The sequence below is a fragment of the Podarcis bocagei genome (assembly GCF_964188305.1).
Source record: "Podarcis bocagei genome assembly, chromosome: 15".
NCBI classification, from domain to species: domain Eukaryota; kingdom Metazoa; phylum Chordata; class Lepidosauria; order Squamata; family Lacertidae; genus Podarcis; species Podarcis bocagei.
This window is the reverse complement of record NC_138141.1, coordinates 20607323-20627941: the sequence shown is the minus strand read 5'-3', so window position 1 is coordinate 20627941 and position 20619 is coordinate 20607323. Positions and strand designations below refer to the sequence as shown.

At 47.3% G+C, this 20619-nt stretch overlaps 2 long non-coding RNA genes across 3 annotated transcripts in view; one reads left to right on the top strand and one right to left on the bottom strand.

Moving 5' to 3' along the window:
- LOC308574702 overlaps positions 1-20619 on the bottom strand; it is a 301005-nt gene that overhangs the window by 149916 nt on the left and 130470 nt on the right. The window lies entirely within an intron of this gene.
- Positions 2922-13338, top strand: LOC308574693. 2 transcript variants are annotated; one of them, XR_014002542.1, is made up of 3 exons: positions 2922-3188; positions 5750-6033; positions 12929-13338. It is a non-coding gene; the product is annotated as an uncharacterized lncRNA (long non-coding RNA). The 2 variants fall into 2 exon arrangements; XR_014002543.1 differs by having other exon boundaries at positions 2923-3188; positions 5750-5816; positions 12929-13337.

Here is a 20619-nt window from a genome sequence, read left to right as displayed (position 1 = left end):
GTGCTCCAGCGGTGCGGCAGCAGCAGGAGGCCCCATTAGCTAAAGTGGTGCTTCAGGTTAAGAAGTTTCAGGTTAAGAACAGACCTCCGGAACGAATTAAGTACTTAACCTGAGGTACCACTGTATAAATTTTGCTTTTATAAAAGAAAAAATGCAAGTTGTGACTCTGCATTTACCCTATTTTTTGCTCTATAAGACTCACCTTTTCCCTCCTAAAAAGTAAGGGGAAATGTGTGTGCGTCTTATGGAGCGAATGCAGGCTGCGCAGCTATCCCAGAAGCCAGAACAGCAAGAGGGATTGCTGCTTTCACTGAGATTTAGAATATTTTTTTTCTTGTTTTCCTCCTCCAAAAACTAGGTGCGTCATGTGGTCTGGTGCGTCTTATAGAGCGAAAAATACGGTATATGACAGGTGTGCTTTTAGTGGTGGTGTGCGGTCAATAGACTAGGGGACTAGGCTAGTTCCCTAAATGTTCCTGGTAAATTAGAGTATTCAAGTATTAAAGCCTTGCGCTTCCTTCCCAAAGCCTGTGAATCTTCTGCCCAGCTTAGGGAGGGAGGCATGATGCTCACATGTGTGATTTCAGGATGTCACAACGTCACACATGTGATGTTGGGCCCCACAATCGCCCTCACAAGCTGGTGCCTCTGTGGCCCTACAAAAAATTTCACTGCACACCACTGGCTAATAGTGTTATACCTGAGCTCTGACTTCACTCACTTCCAATGGCTCATGGTGAATAAGATAATAAAAAACACACCGTAGAACTACAAAGAGAGAGTGGGTGGAATGGATGTTCTGAGCCATAACGTTTCTGCTCCAGCCAGAATCCTGCTTGTGTCAGTCTAGATCAAGGAAACCAGTATCACAGCTGCGCTGAAACACAGCACCCTGGGAGTGTTTCTGCAGTAGGCTGGGTCACTGCAGGTTCTGGCGATGACAGCTCCCAGCTTCAGCAGGGCCGAGGCAGCCACAGCTACAGAGAAAAAGCAGCGGCTCCGATTCGAGAAAGCTGCCAATAATTCATTTCGCACCATCGATTCCAGGGCGCAAATACCTCATCGCTATGAATTTCCCAGAGGGGGCAGAGAGCCAGGGAGGCAGGCAGATGCTTCTGCTGCTCAGGCAGGCTGAGAGGAAATTAGAATAAATAACTCGCCTTTCTGACATGTAACTAGAAAGGTCTTTTGTGAAAATCCCATGGAAAGACGCCGCTCTGTAGAGGAGACTGCCACAACGCTATTGATTTCCACTGGCCCGGGCTTAAAAAAATAAACATAAACATAAAAGGATATGTGATTCTCTCCCATGTTGAGCAGCCAGGTCGCCAAAGGGGAGGTAGGGGGCAGGGAAGGGAGAGAGTAGACTGGGAGAAGCATTGGCTGTTGCTGTTTTCCCCCACCCCACCTGAAAAGGACCATCTCAGAGGCAGTAATGCTCTGAATACAAGTTGCTGGAGACCACAGGAGGGGAAAGTGGTCTTGTGCTAATGTCCTGCCTGAGAGTTTCCCACAAGCCTCTGGGTGTACACTGTGAGAACAGGATGCTGGACTAGATGTGCCACGGGCCTGATCCTGCAGACTCTCCTTATACAGTGGTACCTCGGGTTAAGAACTTAATTCGTTCTGGAGGTCTGTTCTTAACCTGAAACTGTTCTTAACCTGAAGCACCATTTTAGCTAATGGGGCCTCCCGCTGCCGCCACATGATTTCTGTTCTCATCCTGAAGCAAAGTTCTTAACCCAAGGTACTATTTCTAGGTTAGCGGAGTCTGTAACTTGAAGCGTCTGTAACCCGAGGTACCACTGTATTCTTATAGCAACAACACATCATCCTTCTCCTTGCCTGAAAAACTTCCACTGATTTTGCTGCCCATGGAAGGAGACCAAGTATGATCCATGGTCTCCATGATTCAAGATTTTACTCGCTAGGCAACCCAGCCTCCCACACAGGCATGGTGTTATGCCATGGGATGCTATTCTGATCTGGAATCTGCTGGAACAAAAACATAACAAGAACTGAATCTGTGCTGCTTGTTGCCCACTGGGACCGGTGGGGTGAAAGACCCAACAGTAGGTGGAGCCAGAGCTGATGATAGACAAGAGACTGAGCCAATGACAGGCAGGGCCAACTAATCCTAGTTTTGTCCCCATCCTCCTCCCTGCTTGGGTTGCACAAGGGTGATGCGGAGATGCGGGGCTCATCCATACTGTTGTTTAAAGTGGATACTAAGTGCTTCGCGTACCTCCATGAATGTTCCATTGTCCATATGGCGTTCTCTTCCAAATCGCTGCCTTCCCAGGATTTCATTTCCCTCGGTCTGGCTTTCCCCCTAGTAGGGGTAAGGAGAGCAGCATGAGAAAACCCAGATCGAGGAAGGAAGGGGAAAGTGTGGGAAGACAGTGATTTGGAGGAGAACAGCATATGGAATTAAGGGAGGTGCAAGACACACTTAGAATCAACATTAAACCGCAGTATGGATGAGTCTTAAGGAGGAAGAAGCTGCCTGGCAGTGCCACCCCCAAAGCTGGTTGTGAGCAAGAAGGGAAGCAGATGGGCTGAAGTTGGTGGGGAAGAGCTTTTTTTGCCCTCACGGACCAGCTTCCATTTAACCGAATTAATCCTGTTTCCTATTGAGGCTTGCAAGTGTGTTAAGAAAGACAAGATTTCTGCACAGTTAGCTACATCTCACCTGTTCCATGCTCAGCTCCCCCCTCTTCTGTTACAATATTTATGAAAGCTTTTTTTTGACGGGCTTCTGTGTGGAGGGGGAGCTGCCAGCCGAAGGCAATGCGCACCCACCTCTGTTGCCAGCTGCGCCAGCTCACCTGGAATCCTCCTCATGCCACCTCTGTCACAAAGCTTCCTCAGTATTCTCTCTCTCTCTCTCTCTCTCTCTCTCTCTCTCTCTCTCTCTCTCTCTCTCGTTGGCCTTTCATTTGCTCAGCCCACCTCATTCTCCATGGCTGGAGGCACCATCGGTGGTTGGGTGGGAGTAGGAGGGTGGCCTCATCTTCTTCATGTTTTCCCTCTTCTCCACTGCGCTCGGTTCGTGAAGCTGAATTTAAATCAGCTCAAAGGTAACCTGACAAGCCTAATTGAGTTCCAGGGAGTGACAACCCAGGGGACACGAAAGAGGAGAGAGAAGAAAGGAACGCCTGGTGGCGATGGAGGAATCTGGCCCAAAGGCAATTGGAAGTTTGGAAGCCGGTGGAGTAATGCAAATGGGTCAAAATGGAATGAGCACTGAAAAGCGGCTGCTACATCCATAGAGCGCTCTCTCTCTCTCTCTCTCTCTCTCTCTCTCTCTCTCTCTCTCTCTCTCCCACTCTACTCTTGTGACTATAATGTGTTACACACACACACACACACACACACACACACACACACACACACACGTCACAAGAATAGAATGGGTCCTAGTCTATCTAGTGATCCGGTGTCCAGTTGTGTAGCGTGGGTTCTCGGTGCCCGGGGCATGTCACAGAGTGGCACAGTGGGTGGCCGCCCCAACCTCAGCCCTCCCAGCTGACCGAGCCGTGGCAGTCTGAGCTGGCAGCCAGTTAAGGGAGGAAGAGGCTCAAAGGGGCATCCCGTTTGCAAAGGAGGAGGTGGCTTCCAGAGCTTCTTGCCTCTCCTTGATGGGCACAGCGCCCACCCCCTGCCTCTTGGCCACCCCAGGGGCAGGGGCATCCCTTCACTGGCCATGAGGGGAAGGAGGTGCAACCACTGTCCCAGCCCTGAAGGCTTGGCCCAGGCACAGCTTGGTGAGTCAGGGAGCCGGGGAGCACGCCTAGTTGTGCCCCCTCATGCCCTTTCAAAAAACCTGTGCCCAGGGCCACGGCTTCCCTGGGCCTCCCCACGCTACGCCCCTGCTGGTGCCAAAGCTTGGTCCCCTGCACCATTTAATATTCCTCCACATTCTGGAAAGGGCTGAAAATTTAGGTGTGGGGCAGGGAACCCTGGTTATCTCTCGCCAGAGTGGTGCATGCTCTGGTTATCTCTCGCTTGGACTACTGCAATGCGCTCCATGTGGGGCTACCTTTGAAGGTGACCCGGAAACTACAACTAATCCAGAATGCGGCAGCTAGACTGGTGACTGGGAGCGGCCACCGAGTCCATATAACACCGGTCTTGAAAGACCTACATTGGCTCCCAGTACGTTTCCAAGCACAATTCAAAGTGTTGGTGCTGACCTTTAAAGCCCTAAATGCCTCGATCCAGTATACCTGAAGGAGCGTCTGCCCGGACACTGCGCTGAGAGCAGTTCCCTCACCATGAGAAGCCAAGTTACAGGGAACCAGGCAGAGGTCCTTCTCAGTAGAGGCACCCACCCTGTGGAATGCCCTTCCACCAGATGTCAAAGAGAAAAAATAACTACCAAACTTTTAGAAGACATCTGAAGGCAGCCCTGTTTAGGGAAGCTTTTAATGTTTAATAGGTTATTGTATTTTAGTGTTTTGTTGGAAGCCCCCCAGAGTGGCTGGGGAAACCCAGCCAGATGGGCAGGGTATAAATAATAAATCATCATCATCATCATCATGATACCACAAATTGCAACAGGTTAGGCAATGTCATGCTTCAGTGTCCACACCTTTGGAAGAAAGGAGGACCAGAAGAAATCCCAAAACAACCTGGCTCCTTCCATGTGACCTTATTGTTTCCAGGTTGCTCCATCAGGTCCAGGGGCTACCAGCTGCCACCGGGAGAACGATTTGTTTGGAGAGGAAATGAAATGGAAACCAGTGCCCCAAAGGCAGATGGTGCTGCGTCCTGCTCCCCCACTGACCCAGACATACTTGCGGCTGCTAGTTGTGTGATAAAGTGTGGTCCTCGCAGGCCGCCGATGGAGGGATAATCACAGCCCTTTCTCAAATGATAGGGACTCTGTCGCAGCCCAATTCCCTCGGCAAAAAAGTGTTGTTATTACAGCAATTGCTGGGAACTGGCTTATTGCAGGGGACAAAAAAAGAATAAGAAAGGTGAAGCAGGGAGTCATAGAGAGAGCGAGAGAGGGGAGGGAATGGCCCTTTAACTGTTGCACAAATCTTGCCAGTAGAAAAGTCCAGGCCTCTGAAGATTCCCTTGGGCTTTCATTTGCTTTCCATGATGTGGCAGGCAGATCGAGGCAAGATGGAAGCAAGTCTGGCCTAGCAGGGCTGGGCTTGAATTTGGGAGACTTCAAAGGTCAGCTGTGTGCGCACCTGAGGTCAGGGATGGGTGAATCTATTCATTTTGATTTCCTTCAGCTTCAGTATCCAGTGAGCTCATTCTGTTAGCACATAAATGTACACTTTTCCTCCTCTGCTCCCACATCCCACATGTCTCCAGAGGACTGGGGGAATCCCTAAAACAGATTTATGAGGGGAGAAGAGGAGGGAAGTGCAAGGGAAAATCCTTGCACCAATGCAACTAGTTTTCTGCTGTGCGAATACCAAACAGCAGCAAAAGCATTTGTATGGCACTCTTAACAGCTCAACACACCTCATATGCATTATTTCCCATGTGACCCTGTACCAATAGCCCATCAGTGAGTGTTATTACCGTATTTCCTCAAATCTAATGCTCACCTTTTTTGGCCAAATTACATTGCGAAAATTAAGGTGCGCATTAGATTCGATGGCACATTTACATTCGCCAGCAAATACCGTACTTTTTTTGATTTCAAGGTTCTGAAAACTGAGGTGCACATTAGATTTGATGGTGTATTAGATTTGAGTAAATACGGTATATTATCCCCATATTACAGATGGAAAAGCTGAGGCAGAGAAGAATTCCAGCTAGCCTAATGTCGTCTGGTGAGTTCATGGCAGAAGGTGAGATTCAGACTGGGAGACATCACTCAGTCTCTTAGTCATGCAGTGATGTGAACTCCCTGAAGCTTTCATGTCAAGATTGATTATCTCCAGGAGAGGAAGTGACTAGTTATGTTTCTGCCATGCGAATCCCCATGAAGAGGAGGCATAGTTTCCACCATGCTGTTATGTAAAGGGCTTTTTTTATTCATGTGGATGCCAGATCCATCACATGCAGGTGAGCAAAGAGAGTGAGGAATGAATGGATAAATTTTATTATTTAGATGGAACGGGGAAGAAAAAGGTGATCGCATCCAAACGAGTCCCGTCTGCCATAGAGATAGGAGTGCAATTATGGGACAATAAGGTCTACTGAGATGAGGCTATTGTATCCGAACAAAAAAAAGAGAGTTGAGACGAAATTGGTGTTGAAAAGGAAGCAGATGGAACTGTATTATCTCAGCAGCAAAGACGCCATAGAAAACCTGCAACATCAAAGCGGCAACAGAGAAAGAATTTAAGCTGCAGCACTTTCAGATAGGAGAAGGAACAGTATCAGCGGTGGAACAAAGGACACGGAGGCCTGGAGTACCGCTCACCTCTTTGCCGAGGCAGAACAAGAGGAGTTGTAAAAGCAATTAGTGCCAGGAAGGAAGCCAAATCGCTAATCACAGAGGCTGCAAGAAAAGTGAGGATATCAGAAAAGCCCTGTGGCTGGATCAGGCCAAAGGCCCATCTAATTCAATCTCCTCTTTCTCACAGGGACGAACTAGATGCCTCTGGAAAACACACAAGCAAAACATGAGTACAACAGCCCACTGTTTGTGTTTACAAGAAGGAAGAAGGTTTTCGAAGCTTGGATCTGCCTCAGATAATCCTGGGAACTGTAGTTTGGTGAAGTGACTTAAGGTCACATCCACAGTCATGGCTCCCCTCAGAGGATCCTGGTCACTGGAAGCTTTAATTCCCAGAGTTCCCTGTGAAGGATTGATTGTTAAGCCTCTCTGAAAATTGGAGTTCTGCGAGGGGAATAGGGGCCTCCTCGCAACTCTCAGCACTCTTTGCAGCTCCCAGAATTATCTGGGGGAAGCCATGACTGCTTAAAGTAGTATTGGGTAAAGGTAAAGGGACCGCTGACCATTAGGTCGAGTCGTGACCGACTCTGGGGTTGAGGCGCTCATCTCACTTTATTGGCCGAGGGAGCCGGCGTACAGCTTCCGGGTCATGTGGCCAGCATGACTAAGCCGCTTCTGGCGAACCAGAGCAGCGCACGGAAATGCTGTTTACCTTCCCGCCGGAGCGGTACCTATTTATCTACTTGCACTGGTGTGCTTTCGAACTGCTAGGTTGGCAGGAAGTAAAGTAGTATTGTAGTGCCTTAAAGAGAGTGAATGTGGCCTAAGGTCACATCCACACCCACCATTTAAAGCTCTATCATTCCGCTTTAACAGCCAGGGAGAATCCCGAGAACTGAAGTTTGTTAAGAGTTCCCAGCAATCTTAACAAACTACAATTTCCAGTGTTCCCTGGAGAGAGGGAATAGCTGTTCAGTACTTAAGAACAGCCTGGCTGGATTGGACCAAAGATCCATTTAACCCAACATCCTGTTATCACAGTGACTCATGGTGGTGATAAGGGCGTAGTGCCTCTGATTGTGTCCTGAATCTCCCAATGTTCAGCTTCACTGTATGGCCCTTTAAAATATACTCAGAGTCGAGAGTGGATTTCATGCTCTTTATTCAGCTCATAGTGGTGAGGAGGAATGGAAGTTCCCCCAGAAAGTCTGCTTTATATACATTATTTACACAATGGGCCCCATGTGATTGGCTAATTCCGGGATTCTCCTGTAGGCCAATCAGGTTGTGGATTCACTTCCACCTGGAGCTTGATTGGGTGGCTCCTGTGGACCAATCAGACTGCTGCATTCTGAATCCTATTGTTCTAGGACCTTTCTTCATGGGGGAGTTGCTCCAGGCTCTCGATAATTTAGGCTGCACAACCGGACACCTTCATCTGCCCCAGCTGCAACAAAACATGTCTCTCCTATATCCGTCTCTACAGCCAACCTTCCAACAGTCTTGACTTCACCCCCAAAGGTGGCTCTTCTCCATTGACTCCTGAGACAGATGTGAACCATTTCCATTTTACTCTCCATTCACTCAGTTTGAAGATATTCTTCCGGAGCACTTTACAACCTCTTTTTGTTTAAAGTACCTTGAACAATTTTGTATCAACAGCAGACTCACCTACCTCGCTTTTCGTCCCTAACTCTGCATTATTCATGAAAAAGCTCAGACCTCCAATATTGATCCATTTTCTATATCCCTTCCTTTTCAGAACTCTGCATTCATTCCTGCTTCCTGTTCCTTAGACAGTTTACTGATCCATAGACCTGCCTCCTTATCTCATGATGGCAAAGCTTACTGAGGAGTCTTTGGTGAATACTGGAAATGGGATACAGTCCTACAAACTGTTTCCCTGTATGAAATACAGAGAATTACCAGCACTTACAAGCTAGATGAACATTGCTTGGCACTCCCGGGAGGTTGCTACGTGCTCTGTTACACATGACCTAATGAGGGCTTCTTTTTGGCATGACCTTAATAAATCTGAGTGGCAATTTTAATTTACATACTAAATCAAATTAAAGCCATAAATTCATTAAAAATGATAAATGTGTTGATTAAATTAAAATGGTTAATTAAAATAAAAATTAAAGCACAATTTGTTAAATTACACACATTTACATTTAGCACATTCAAAGTAATCTAATTAGAATAAAATTGAAGAAATTCAATTTGGGCTAATTTCAACAGGAATTAATCAATAAAGGAAACACAGTTTCTAAATTTCTTTGAAACTCAGATTTTTAAAAGTCTTTGTGACTAAGGACCGTAATTTAACCGACTAAACATGTTATTATTTACTAATGAAATACTATAAGTACCCATCGTTTGGCCAAAATATTCAGCATGTATTTGTCATATTGATTTAACCCCATGTATATCAGTCTCATTTATCTAAATTAATAGTTTCCCAAACATTTTATCCTTGCAAGCCATTTGGTTAAATTTAGCTATCCTGAATAATTGCTTCAGTCCCAGTTAGCATTCAGATTCAACATCTCTTAATCTACACCCAGGATTACATTTTTCACCAATACATTCCTTAAGCACGATACAGTTCTGCCCAGGGGAAGCTACCCCCACGTCTACCACCAGGTGGCAGCACTCCATTGCCTTACTTCCTGGTCGGGAAATGTTAATTTACTAGCTTATTGATAAAAAATGGCAGTGTTTTGCAGCAATGCCTCAGAATTTTTTTGGGCACTGCAGCATTCTAGATTGTTATTATAAAACATGGCACCACATTTTGAAGTTCCTCTGGAAGGTGAATTTATGGAGAGCATTGCAAATCTTCTTTTGCGCAGAGTCAACATGCTGGCAGAGCGCTGTCCTAATTTAAGAACAAAACAAATAAGACAAGCCTGCTGGATCAGGCCAACAGCCCATTTAATCCAGCGTCCTGGACCTTGGCGCAAGACCACTCCTGTGATTTCCAGCAACCGGAATTAAGAAGCATTACTACCTTCCACCATGGAGGCAGCGGTAGCCATTGGTCAGTTGCCATTGGTAAGGTAAAGGTAAAGGGACCCCTGACCATTAGGTCCAGTCGTGACCGACTCTGGGGTTGTGGCGCTCATCTCGCTTTATTGGCTGAGGGAGCCGGCGTACAGCTTCCAGGTCATGTGGCCAGCATGACTAAGCCGCTTCTGGTGAACCAGAGCAGCACACGGAAACGCTGTTTACCTTCCTGCCAGAGTGGTACCTATTTATCTACTTGCACTTTGACGTGCTTTCGAACTGCTAGGTGGGCAGGAGCTGGGACTGAACAACGGGAGCTCACCCCATCGCAGGGATTCGAACTGCTGACCTTCTGATTGGTAAGTCCTAGGCTCTGTGGTTTAACCCACAGCACCACCCGCGTCCCATTGGTAGCAGTCTCCAATTGGTAGCAGTCTCCAATTGCCGTGAAAATGCTGTGGCTGTGCCAGGGACTGGCTGTATGAGGAAGATTGGTGGGAGCTGCCGACCCAAGAGCTCCCCAGGGAGGGCACAGAAGACGACGTGTTTAGATCCCAGATTCTGGTGGTGGGACCCTGAAGAGCAGCCTGCAGAAGGGATGAACTGGGAGGTGCTAGAAGCAGGTGGTTTGAGCAATCAGGAGAACGAAGGTCTTCCAGGACAGGGTTAGAAGCTGACAGTCACAGTGCGAGCGCAGACTCAGAGAGGAGTCAGAGGTTGGCTCTGCTACTGTCTGGTGTCAGAGGATCCAAACCCCCGCTGTAGGTTGCCAGGAATGGATAAGACAAGGAAAGTTCTTACCAATGCTTTTTATTCAATATTCACAGAGAGGGGCTAGAAATGTAGCCTCTTGGAGTAATGGCATTGCTCTGAGTGAATCTCCACCCCCTCCGTCTCTCTCACTTCCTCATGCATCATCGCTATGGGTGCTGGAATGGGCCTTTTGCCTTTGAGCTCTCTGCTCTCCTACTTTCAATGCCTGCCGGGTTCTGGGAGAAGAGAGGTCTGGAATGCTTTCTAAAGACACTGAGTCTGTCAGCTGTTTATCCCCTGGTACGTCTTCTTCTTCCTCCTCCTTTCCCATTATTTCCCAGCTTTGCCCCTCATCTGCCTTTGAGCTGTGAACTCCCTCAAACCCCTCTTGTAATTCTGAACGGTCTCCTTCTTCTCTGGAAGGGTCAGGCTGGGGAGGCGGTCTCCTCCATTCCTCCTCTGCCCAGTCCCTGACAGCTACACAGCAGTTCTCGTCTGATACCCTGATCGAGGAGAGTCCTGCTGAACCATGGGCCAGCCCAGCTCAGAGGTGGAGCTCCCCCCCCCCGATGCAGCCTTCACCTGCTTGGGAAGGACCCAGAGTGAAAGTCTAGTGGGGTGGAGCTACTGGCCAGTTTCAGCAACATCTTAGCTGGATTATCTTAGCAGAGGACTCTGCTGTTTTGTAGTTTTCTGCTAATGAGGAGCTAATTGTATTCCATGCCTGCCGTGTGTGTGCCTGCCCTGTGGTTGACCAGGCTCCTTGACAGCTCCTTGACAGACCATCACGAAAACTCTTAAGAGTCACAGCTTCTCACTATGTCATGCAGAGTCCTGAATTCTGCAAGTGGGGATAGGGGGCAGGAAAGGGTGAGGGGAGGAGGAGGAGGAGGCAGCCCGGCTTCTCACAGTGGTGTAGCGGGACCTGTGGGGAGGAGAGGGGCGCTAGCTGCTGCAGCTACTCTCCTCAAGCTCTGCCAGCCGGTACCACTCAATGCATCTAACTACAGTGATGCTGGTGGCAGGAGTGGCTTAAGGCAGGTTTCCTCAGCCTCGGGCCTCTAGATGTTTTTGGCCTACAATTTCCATGACTCCTAGCTAGCAGTACCAGTGGTCAGGGATGATGGGAATTGTAGTCTCAAAACATCTTGGAGGGCCAAGGTTGAGGAAGCCTGGCTTAAGGGGTCGTGGCCCTTCAGTAGTCATAGCTGCCAACCATAGAGACTACATTGCTGGAGTGGAAGTGCAGCCTTGTAAACATCTGGTGTGGTTGCCTCCTCTGATGTCCAAGGCGGGTTGATGGAAGCTTCACAGTTTTACCACATATCTTCTAAGGCTCCTGCATATAATAGTATTGTTATATATTTCTCTTGGTAACAACCATTGCGTATGTAACCCGAGGTACCACTGTATTTATATTGTTGGTTGCATTGAATTTGGTGTTTTAATGACATCTAACTCAAGGGGGGCAGACTAGAAATCTAAACAGATAAATGCAAACAACCTCCCACTGCAATGATTTAGGGACTAATTTGTTTATGCCCATCAATCTGCAGCTGGAATACAGAGAGTCTTTTGCTAGGCCATGTCCAGCCATGATGTCATTTTATTAGTGTTTATGATTCAATCTCCTGCCATTATTCAGCTGAAATTACAGGCTCTCATTTTCCATTTTCCCTCAGTTTTACCCTCCCCCAGTTCATGTATTTGTTAAAGGCCATTTGCCAAGCATTTCCCAGAGGTTGTGGATTCACCGGTACCCAGAAGAGCAGACAGCCCTGCGTCCCCACCTAATTGAAGGCGCACGTGACTCCCATTTTCTTGTTTTGCTTTCTCAAGAACCAAATTACAGGCCAGACCGGAGGAGAACATTGATTACAAGCAAAGTGTCACAAGAACCAATTAAAAGGCTGTTGAGATTATTTTTATTACAAGTGAAACGTCCCTGAAATCCTCCTGCGTGCAAGGAAACATCCACTTGAGGAAGAAAACTACTGAAGACAAGGCTCTTCAGTGTCGCTGGAACAAGCATCTATTGATTGAGTCCGGGGGCTTCTGAGACTTGGCTGTAGGGAGCCAAAGTCAGCTCAAGGAAACAGTGTTTGATTCTCTTCTCTTCACCCCCCCCCACCCTCAATATCTGTGCAATCTATAACCCATTACTTTCTCCAGGCTCGTTCACACATTACAATGAACACAGATGCCAACTGTCTCTACACATGTACAGGTATTTGTGCAAAAGATCGATTTGTACAGCTCAGCTATAGCATTCTTTCACACACCCCAGTCTGTGAGAGGCTCCTGTGCTTATTTTCTTTTGAATGAAGACCAATGGCTACTGTGGTGTCTTTAGGATAAATGGTTTATTTACACCTGTATACAATCTGTATACAACCACAGAGCCTAGGACTTGCCGATCAGAAGGTTGGCAATTCGAATCCCCATAACAGGGTGAGCTCCTGTTGCTCGGTCCCTGCTCCTGCCAACCTAGCAGTTCGAAAGCACGTCAAAGTGCAAGTAGATAAATAGGTACCACTCCGGTGGGAAGGTAAACGGTGTTTCCACACGCTGCTCTGGTTCGCCAGAAGCGGCTTAGTCATGCTGGCCACATGACCCGGAAGCTGTACGCCGGCTCCCTCGGCCAATAAAGCAAGATGAGTGACGCAACCCCAGAGTCGGCCACGACTGGACCTAATGGTCAGGGGTCCCTTTACCCTTTTTACCTTTATAACCTGAGCATAGGATGGAAGGGCTCACAGCACTAACAGCCCCCAACATATCTTGTCTGCCCATTAGGTTCCCAGGGAGATCCTCAAGCCACAGTTCTGAGTCCAGCACAGAGCAAGACAAGCCTCTCTTTCTCTCCATCCTGGAATGACATGGTGGGAAAAGGCCCACCCATTTGTCCCCAGAGCAACAGAGCAACCTCTTTGGACATGCAAATGGCAGTAGTTAACTGGCCAGCCAGGGCGATTGCCTTAAGAAAGGAACTGTTTTGGCTGGTTTAGCAAGTTTCATCTTAAACATTTTCCTTTCACAACTACAGGATCACAGGGTTGGAAGGGGCCTGCAGGCATCATCCAAACTGACTCCCCAAATCTCTAACACAGTACACAGACCGTACACTCAATGGACATTACATGTGTACAAGTGCACAGCTCAGCTTGCTTGTGTACACAGATTGTATACTCATTAAATGTAACATGTGGGCACCACTTTGCTCTCTTCTCTTGGTTTGCCTCCTTCTCCCCTCTCAGAAATTGGATCAAGGAGGAGGGGAACTGGAGACCCTCCAGATGTTACCAGAAACTATCTACCACCTGCCCCAACTGGGCAAATGGTGTGTAGCCTATCAACACCTAGAGGGCCACAGGTTCTCCACCCTGATTGTAAGCTGAATAAGGGCAGGAACCCCTCTCTAGTCCTCTGCTTATGGTACTCCTTAAAAGCATGACATATATCACTGTAGCTCAGGTGAAGAGTAAAGGTCCAGGTTCAGTCCTTGCCATCTCCAGGTAGAAATGGGACAGACTGCTGTCTGAAACCTAGTCTGCCTCTGCATAAGGCAGCTTCCTCTCTACCTAACCAGTCAGCAAACTGAGAGCCCCCAAGTAGGTGGTTCTTGAATGCCTCCAACTTGCAGCTAACTATCTTGTGAGGCTGCTTGTCTCTCCCTTTCCCCTCTCCCCCCTCCCTATGTTCTTGGCCACTCACAGGGAGGCAGGTTGCTATGGCAACAACATTCCCCTCTCAGGCAATAGCAATAACCGTGTATGGTAGTCAGTTGCATCTTTGAGTATGTAGGGTGTTCTTTGCCCAGTAAACCAAGGTGCCCTTTGCTTTGCAGGAGAGACCCATTCAAGTCTTTTGTTTGCAAGAACCTGTTTATTATAACTGCTCAGTTCAAGCAAGCATTACAGTGCAAGCACACAGGGAGGGTTGGTTCTGCAGCAGTATCAGGTCATCCTCCTGGCCCTGTTCACCAAAACTCTGAACAAAATCCAAAATTGTTTTCTACGATGTTTTTGAAACAAATCTTGAATCAGACCAGGCAAGTGTTAAATTCAAGGGTGCCAAATATGGAGGGGGATGGAGGCCACAAAATTCTAATTCAGAGGGTTTGTTAGAATTCCTGCTCCATGATTGCAGTCATGGGAATGTTGTCTTTCACATGACGGTGTATGTTTTGACTCCACAAAGTGGGAAGTGACGGAGACAGGATGTTTGTGTTACTGTGTTCCGTGAAGTTGGATTATTGTCCTTTGTTTTTTCACTTTGCTGTCTGATGCTTGAGAGAGAGAGGGAGCCATGTCGCAGTGCTGTGTGTGTAATTTATATGTAAATAAAGTTGATTAACAAAAATGCTGAGTTGCTGAGGTCTGTCATGCAAGCTGCGAACACTCTGCGGATCCCTGAGTGTGCCAATGTCTGTTGGCATTGGGCACTGTGATGTTCGGGCAGAAGAAAGCTCTTGAAGCTCCCGAACGATTGACCAGGAGGGAGGGAATATGCCAGTCGGGCATGTGTCTCTGCCAGGGTCCTACTCAAGTGTAGGACGAGCTCCTGACAGGGCTGCTCCCCCCCACTTCTCTGGTAGTTGCATACACATGCCGCCAGGCATTTGTGTGCATACAATGTCATGCATTCACACACAGCACACTGACATCACGCGGCCCTGGGCTCCCTCTATCATGGGGCAAGGTGGTGTGTGTGCCCTAATTCAACCTTCTTTAGCCTGGTACTCTCCAGATGTTTTGGACTGCAACTCTCAGCAATCCAGGCAGGCACAGGGGAGTTGTATATCAACACACCTAGAGGGCAGCAGGTTGGGGAAGGCTCCTATAATCCTTGTGATTGGATGTGAATTTGCATATATTTCACATGGCCTGGGGTAACGAATGGCAGCCATCCGAGGTTGATGCTTCTAATGCCCAGGTACCAAGAGAGGGTCCCAGAAACTGATGTTGGAGAATTCTGACAGAAATGGAGTGCAAATTGCCAGTGCTTGGCTTGCTTAGACAGATGGATGCCAACCAAAGTTTATTCATCCCACATTGTCAATAAACCAGCAAAGCACATACAATCAGTATTTGCTGCTGTTGTTGATTTCAGTCCACAACTGATATGTAATTGATGACATTTCCCTCCTTCCTGATTTGCAGTGCATTTCTTTTGCATTGAAATGAATGCTGTGGATTAATGTAATAATAACACAATTAATTACGTTATTGCACCACAGCAGACAGTGAGGCAAATGGCATATGTTTTTGCTGGAAGCTGAACTGCAGTGGAACAGAAACAGTGCTGCATGTGACAAACATGGGGCAAGAAAGAAATCACTACCTTCTCACACCCCTAGTCCCAAACTGATGAGCTGGCGGTTGTTAAGCCAGCGCTGAAAAGGAATACAATCCCCCCCCCCTTTTGCTTTTATATCTGCTGCATTCTCCTTAACAACGTGCATTCATCTGGATTGTGCAATGGCCCTTCCACCTCCCACGAGTGTCCCATTATAAAATAACTCTGAGAAATAAACACACAGCATCTCAGCCAAAACACAGATCAGGCCCGGCACGCTATTTGTTATACAATTCATGTTGATAACCATTCAGGTAATAACTATCCATCTCCCCATTGTCAAGAGTGCAAGGCTCCCTGCTCAGCTCAATTCTCTGGATTGTATGGGAAATAACTTATGTCAATAGGATAAACGCCACACTAAATTACATCAAATGGCAGTTGGCTAATGGAGCGTTATGCACACGTCATGAGAAGAATCATTTTTTACATCTCTTGAAAGAGCCCAGTGAATACATAGCTTAGGGCCATTGCAGAACATCCCTACTGAACCTCACTGCAGGTTCTGGGTGATTGCTAGTGATCTTTGGTTACAGACAGATTCTTTGAAGATAGGAAGGTTCCTTATACTGAGGGATCACCCACACTTCCATTTGTCCGACCGATTTCTCTGAGAAAACCCAAATGGGTTCCCCCGCAGATTGACATCTGCTCTAATTCAGTGGTAAAGAGCACGTTGTTTGCAGGGCAAACAGAAAACCACTCGGACCTGTGAAAATCTCTTGGACCAGTGCTTTCTAGATGGGCCAATGATCTCACTGATGAGCCCTCATCAATGAGACCATTGGTCCACCTAGCTCAAGATTGTGTCCACACTGACCACAGGAGCTCTCTAGGGTTTCAGACAGGGGTCCTTCCTAGCCCTACCTAGAGATGGTGGTCGTGATCATACCTCAGACCTTCTTCACGCAGAGCATCTCCTTTACCCCTGAGCAACAACCCTTCAAGCCCTTGCTGCAGGTTTTCTGCAACCTGAAAACCCAAATGGTTAGATTCCTCCAGCAATATCCATCACATGAGGTTCTACTGTAGTACTGGCTTCACAGCCAGCTTCACATATTTTGGGGTTAGACTGAGGAGGATAGCAGTTGGGGTCAGCGGAAGGACTCTGGGCTGGCAGGTCTTGGGATTCTAATAAAAGCAAACCTAGTAGATTGTGAGTTCAGGCTGCCTCTCTTTGCCCTCTTTAGATGGCCCTTGCACTGCTGCTGCCCTCACAGGAGACTACTTTGGCCACTTCAGAGACCCTAGATGGCACGGCTGCTACAGCCACTTGATTCTTTGGCTGTTTGGAGGTCTCTTCAGGGATGTCCTCATCCCTTGGAATCAAGCTCCAACTGGAGCCAAGTGCAGGGTGTGGCTGGCTTAAATACCCAGGAAGGGAACTGCAGGGAAGGTGTTTTCTTTTCTGGTCCACTCCCAGAGCCATGCCCTACCATCTCACTCATGATTGGCTTCAATTGTGGGAGAGCCACAGCCACAAGCACTGGTGGTGGAGGAGGAAGTGATGTCCTTCTCAGGCCTGCACTGAAGCGGGAAGTCTGCGTGGCAGCATCACAGCCACACTGGACTGCAACTGCCACTCCCCTCCAACAGCCAGTAAGCAGTACTTCTAGAAGCTTGAAGTCTCCCCACCCCCGTTGTACAGGACCGACCACAATGCCATGTGGCCCATGACTTGAAACTGGCACTGACGTGGCGTTCCATTCCATTCCAAAAATTCTTTTTACACAGCGTTAACCACGCTGAGGACTTGAGGGAGCCGCGCTTGACGGGATATAAATCTCGGAATAATTAATTTTAAAAGTATTTGTGGGAGAGCATCACAACCAAATTAAACTGGGAAAACCCATGAACACATGCTGATTTGTTAGCATGGGAAATACTGAAATTTGGTGCTCAAGGCTTCTAAGAAACCACAATGCCTGCAATTCCAGATCTGGTGTGGCACAGCTGGTTGTAGTTACTCAGTGGCACAGAGTCTGGGAAGCACTCTGTACAGCAGGCATAGGCAAACTCGGCCCTCCAGATGTTTTGGGACTACAACTCCCATCATCCCTGACCACTGGTCCTGCTAGCTAGGGATCATGGGAGTTGTAGTCCCCAAAACAACTGGAGGGCCGAGTTTGCCTATGCCTGCTGTACGTGCTTAAAGGAACTCTCTTCATCAGCACTTTATCTGACCTGTTTTTAAACTGAGGATTATTCTGGTTCAATCCCTTGTAGTTTAAATGGGTTTTTAGGTGCTACACTTCCCTCTCTTTTTACCTGTTTTATTTTTGCTTTTAGTTATTCTTTCTTGGATTTCATGGCTTTTAAATTGCTACAAGCCATCCTGACACAGCAGCGAATGTGGAGACATTAAGAAGTTTTATAAATAAATAAGTAAAATCTGTCCTGGGCTGGAATACCAACAAACCAGGATCCAGGACTAGAACTCTTTGCTTAAATCAAGTCCTGAGTTAAATACATAGAAACTGGGCCAGGAGAAATGCGAAAGTTGCTAGGCACCCCACCAGCAGCAATCTGGTGAATCGATTCACATATTATGTATAGTTTTTCAAATAAATGGAACCATCCAATCACACTTAGTCTTCTTTTTAACAAAGGGTCATGTATGCATGCAAACACGCCGCAAGCTAGATAATGTCTCACTTAATTCCACACCAGAAATAACCCACCAGCTCTTTATCAGATTTTTCTTTTCCTATTCCACTCATTTCCCTCTTTAAACCATCTAGAAAAGCATAACTTGGTTTTAATCATATCGATGGAAGGGGCCTGCTAGAAAATCAAAGCATTTGCAAAAGAGGCACGTGGAATTAATTCTGTGAAAGCCCAGGGCCTGCTTCGGCTTGAATTAGAACTCAAATTTGGAGGCGCCGAGAAGAAATATTATATTACCCCCGCCAAAGGAGCAAATTTGCAATGATGGAAGAAGGTTAAAGGGGTGAGACGAAATAACATGATGTTGGCACAAGGAAGCTGAAATCCCTTGAAACAGTTGGTATTGTAACCTTAATGCAGTAATATAGAAGTTTAAAACCACGTCAGCTTAACGCTAGAGCTCTGTACACATTGGCAGCTTGAAATGCAGTGAGGTCGTTTTCCCTGCTGTGTTCCAACCTGCATTCGCACATTGCTGTACACATCAGAGAGGGGCGAGGGGTGTCTTCACTGTTTGTTTTCCCCATGCCTGCAACCCTCATATTCATGAAGCTCTGAACCCTGCATGTGCTGTCAGCTGCACATGTGTAATGGCTGTCTGAGATATAGACACCTCACCTTAACTGCAAAGAAGAAGAAGAAGAGTTTGGATTTGATATCCTGCTTTATCACTACCCGAAGGAGTCTCAAAGCGGCTAACAATCTCCTTTCCCTTACTCCCCCACAACAAACACTCTGTGAGGTGAGTGGGGCTGAGAGACTTCAGAGAAGTGTAACTAGTCCAAGGTCACCCAGCAGCTGCATGTGGAGAAGCGGAGACGCGAACCCGGTTCACCAGATTACGAGACTACCGCTCTTAACCACTAAACCACACTGGCTCCCAAGTGAATGTGGCTTGAAGGAAATATGAATATGGTTCGAGGGAAAAGGCGTGACACAGCAGTATTTATCAGGAAGCTACAGAATAGATAAGGATTGGGGATAGCGTCATGTGTACTAGGTTTCCAACACCAGCAGTGGGAGTCCACCTGAGCTGGAATAAGAGGCAATGTGTACACAGCCTTGGAGAGGCTAAACAAGGTAGGCTAAGCAGCTGATCTAAGGTGCCATGGTAGCCAACGAAGATGCCATCTCCTTCCAGCAAGCGCTGCCCTGGCACCTCTTCCCACATCTGTAGGTCATGCGTGAAATATTAGGTGTGGGTTTTGTGAGCAGGGCGCACACAGAAAGCTTCTCCATCTGAGTTGTACCAACTAACACTATCTGGCAAGCTGCTGTTGGAAGCAAGATGCAGGACTAGATTAAGCATCCACCAGAAATCCACCAATTGTGGCTAGGAGCCAGTGATGGCTTTGTCCTCTAAGAATCTGTCTAGTCATTTAAAGGCATCTAAGTTGGCGGCAACCACTACCTCTTGTCGCAGAGAATTCCCTAGTTTAACGATGCACTGTGTGAAGAAGTACAGTGGTACCTTGGGTCACAGATGCTTCAGGTTACAGATGCTTCAGGTTACAGACTCCGCCAACCCAGAAATAGTACCTCAGGTTAAGAACTTTGCTTCAAGATGAGAACAGAAATCGTGCAGAGGCGGTGCAGTGGCAGCAGCGGTCGGCCCCATTAGCTAAAGTGGTGTTTCAGGTTAAGAACGGTTTCAGGTTAAGAACGGACCTCCGGAACAAATTAAGTTATTAACCCGAGGTACCACTGTACTTTCTTTTGTCTGTCCTGAATCTTCCAAAATTCAGCTTCATTGGAAGGCCCAGAGTTCTACTATTAAGAAAAAGAGAAACATTTTCCTCTCTCTATTTACTTTACCCACAACATACATAATTTTATCTAACTCTTATATCCCATCCTGCTTATTTGCCTTTCCCCCCTAAAAATGTTGTAATGCTTGCAGAGGAACTGTCAAGGCCCTCTAGAATCGCTCATCTCCCATGATTCAGTGGCAGCTTTTAGGGAGGCCATAATATCTTCTTCAGCATATGATTCTGTGACTCTGCCTGGCACTGGCAGGGCTGCGGACCCTGAGGATTCAGCTGAAGCGGGCAATGAAGCAGACCCCCGCACAGCTGCCATCTCCTGTCTGAGCTCCTCCAGCTGTTCCACTGGTTCCTCTTTATTACCTCTAATGCCTCCTCCGAGTCCTTCGATGTCATATCAAGTGGAAAGAGAACGGGGAGGATCTGAAGCTTCCTGAAAGCATTATTAGAACACAACAGGGAAACCCATGAAACATAATCCAAGTAAGATTGTGTTTTGGAAATGCTACTGTGTTAGGAATGCAGGAAATTGTCTTATGCCCAGATCGGACCACTGGTCCAACTAGCCCCCTGTTGCCTGGACTTGTCCAATCACTTGCTCCCTAACCCTTTATCTGGAGGTGCTGGAGATTGAATCTGTAACGTAGGCATTTGCTTTACCACCAAGCTGCAGCCTCTCCTTATAATGTATTGTACTGC